This window comes from Zea mays, chromosome 3 (assembly GCF_902167145.1).
Source record: "Zea mays cultivar B73 chromosome 3, Zm-B73-REFERENCE-NAM-5.0, whole genome shotgun sequence".
Classification (NCBI taxonomy): Eukaryota; Viridiplantae; Streptophyta; class Magnoliopsida; order Poales; family Poaceae; genus Zea; species Zea mays.
The window spans coordinates 227,819,607-227,823,253 of record NC_050098.1 but is presented as its reverse complement, the minus strand read 5'-3'; positions in this window follow the sequence as shown (position 1 = coordinate 227,823,253).

The window sequence follows — 3,647 nt, the reverse complement described above, 5'->3', positions numbered from 1 at the left end:
CCCGATGCACCCCTTCTGTATAATGTCTCCCCAATGAGTGTATAGTGAGCCGACTGCCTGGCAATTCGCTCTGCCGAGTTCTTGTCGTCTGGTTCTTCTTCATTCTTTATATACTTAATGATCGGCCTTCTCCAGTCATCAGAGTCTGACTCGGGTTGATCTATGATGTTGCACTCTTCTGTTTGATCCATTGAGATACTCGGCTGCAGAATTTCTTGCACGAAGACTCCGGGTGGGACCTGAGTTTGACTGGATCCGAGCTTGGACAGTACATCAGCTGTTGTGTTACGATCTCTTTCCACATGATGAAATTCCAGACCCTCGAATTTATCTTCCAGCTTTCGGACGGCAGCACAGTATTTTCCCATTGAATCATTTGAACAATCCCATTCCTTGTTTATCTGGCTGATGACTACCAGAGAATCTCCGTATACCATCAATCTCTTGACGCCTAGTGATATGGCGATGTTCAATCCATGCATCAGAGCTTCATACTCGGCTGCATTGTTAGAGGCCGGGAATAGCAACTGAAGAGCGTACTTGAGGTGTTCGCCTCCAGGTGCAGTGAAGAGAATCCCTGCTCCTGCTCCCTACAGCTTCAGCGAGCCATCAAAATACATTCGCCATACTTCTGTCGTTTCTGGATTGTCTGGTACTTGCTGTTCTGTCCACTCTGATACGAAGTCAACCAGTGCTTGAGTTTTGATGGCAGTGCGAGGCCGGAACTCGATATCATGGGATCCCAACTCGCAAGCCCATTTGGCTATTCGGCCAATGGCTTCCTTGTTGTGAAGAATGTCCCCTATTGGAAAACCAGTGACTACCATGACTTTGTGGTCGTCAAAGTAGTGACGCAGCTTGCGGGCAGTTAGAAGTACTGCGTATAATAACTTCTGAACTTGAGGATACTTTTTCTTTGAGGGGCCCAGAACTTCACGGATGAAGTAAACAGGATGTTGTACCGGGTAGGCATGTCCTTCTTCTACTCGCTCGACTACCAACGCGGTGCTTACCACGTGAGTCGTGCAAGAGATGTACAATAGCAAATCTTCAGTCGGTTGAGTTGATGTAGCTCGCCGGGGTGGTTTCAGTACTGGTGGTGTTGTCAAGAATTTTTTCAATGCATCTAGAGCTTCTTGTGCTTCTGAAGTCCATTGAAACTTATCCACCTTCTTGAGCAGCTTGTAAAACGGCAAGCCTTTCTCCCCCAGCCTGGATATAAATCTGCTTAGAGCCGCCATACATCCAGTAAGTCGCTGCACCTTCTTTTGTGATCGAGGAGCTTCCATTTTCATGATAGCCTCAATCTTATCTGGATTAGCTTCAATTCCCCGGTGGCTGACGATAAACCCGAGCAACTTTCCTGCTGGTACCCCGAAAACACATTTTTCGGGATTGAGCTTCCATCTATATCGTCTTAGGCTGTTGAAAACCAGCTGCAAGTCTTCGATGAAGTTTTTCGAATTCTCTGTTTTGATTACCACATCATCTACGTAGGCCTCCACACGCTTGCCCCAGTGATCGGCTAAGCATGTTTGAATGGCTCTCTGATAAGTTGCTCCAGCGTTTTTGAGGCCGAACGGCATGGAGGTATAACAGAAAGCACCAAACGGAGTAATGAACGCCGTTTTTTCCTCGTCTTCTTTTGCCAAACTAATCTGATGATACCCGGAATAGCAATCTAAGAAAGACAGCACAGAACATCCAGCGGTGGAATCCACCACCTGATCTATCCTCGGGAGCCCGAAGGGATCCTTCGGACAGTGTTTGTTGAGGTCGGTATAGTCGACGCACATGCGCCAATCCACTTTATTCTTTTTGAGTACAAGAACAGGATTGGCTAACCACTCAGGGTGTAACACTTCTCTAATAAATCCAGCCGCGACCAGGCGAGCTAATTCGGCGCGAATGGCCTCTCTCTTATCGGGCGTGAAGCGACGTAGCTTTTGTCGAATCGGCCTCGCCTGGGGGTAGACTTTCAGTTTGTGCTCGGCCAGTTCTCTTGGGACTCCCGGCATATCCGCAGGTTGCCATGCGAATACGTCTCGGTTATCTTGCAGAAACTGGACGAGCGTGCTTTCCTATTTGTCGTCCAAGCTGGAGCTGATGATAGCCGTCTTGCGCTCGTCAGCGAACCCCAGGTTGATTCTTTTGGTTTCTTCAGTCGGCCGCATAGAGGTCGCAGCCTGAGCTTCATTTGCCGGTACTGTGAGGTCCTCCTCAGGCTTAGAGTTCGCTGGTGTAGAAGGAACCGTCGACGGCTTGGTGGTGAGGGCTGCTTGAATGGCCACTCGGAAACACTCTGCGGCGCCTTGGAAGTCGGCGCGCACAGTTATGATTCCTCGCGGTCCTGGCATCTTCAGTATCATATATATGTAATGTGGAATGGCCATGAACTTGGCCAATCCCAGCCTTCCGATGATGGCGTTGTACCCGCAGTCGAAGTTCGCCACTTCAAACCTCAGGAACTCGGTTCTGTAGTTCTCCGGAGTTCCAAAGGTGACCGGCATGTAAATGTGGCCCAGCGGGTATTCCCCTTCAGTCGGCACGATGCCGAAGAAAGGGGTGTCTGACTTGTGAAGCTCTTTGAGGTGAGCTCCCAAGCCTTGGAGTGTCCGGGGGAAGGTGACGTTGATGCTGCTCCCCCCATCCACTAGCACCTTCTTCACCCGGCTCTCTCGGATCACCGGATCGACGAGGAGCGGGTATTTGCCGGGATGGTCGAAGTTGAGCCATTGATCCTCCCGAGTGAAAGTGATCGGGTGCTCCGACCACCGGTATGGGGCGGGAGGACCGGTGGTCGCCACCAGTATCTGACGGTCGTTGAGCTTTTGTTGTCTTTTGTTCTCCTGCGACCCATGTCCGCCGAAGATGACGTTGACCTCCCTGTCAACACGCGAGAAAGCTCCTCCTCCTCCCTCCTCCTGCTGATGGGGTTGTCGTGGTTCATCTGGTCCTCCCCTCGGCGGAGGAGGAGGTAGAGGTTGGAAGGGTCGGCCGTGCCCGACAGAGTGCTTGAAGTCCCGGTAGTTGCGAAGAGTGTGGCGCATGTCCTTGTGGTACGGGCACTGGGCGTCGAGGATGTCGTCCAGCGTGCGCTCGCCTCCACGAGGTCCTCCTCGGGCGCGAGAGGCGGGTGGTCCAGCGGCGTGTACTTCTTCACGAGGTCTCTTCTCCCAGCGTTTGTCGGGTGGTTGGTTTGCGTCACGTCGTGGCGCTGCTGGTGCAGGCTTTGCTCCTCCGATGAGATCCTGGGCCCGCTCGTCGGCGGTGATGTAGAGGTCGGCTTCCCGGAACAGCTCCTCGGAGGTAGTCGGCGCCTTTTGTAGTATGGCTCGGACGAAAGCCGAGTCATTGGATCCTCTATAGAAGTCCTCAATCACGGCCGCTTCCGTGACCTTGGGGATGCGATTTCTCATGGTCTGGAACCTTTTGAGGTACGACCGGAGAGTCTCATCCCCTCGGCGCTTGATGGATTTGAGGTCCCATGGTTGCGCCGGTTTGTCGGAGAGGGACTGGAAGTTGGCGGTGAAGCGTCGACTGAAGTCTCCCCAGTCGTCGATGCAGTGTCGGGGTAAGTGTCGTAGCCACTGCAGCGCATCTTGCCCAAGGACGATGGGCAAATACGCGGTCATGACGTCCTCGGA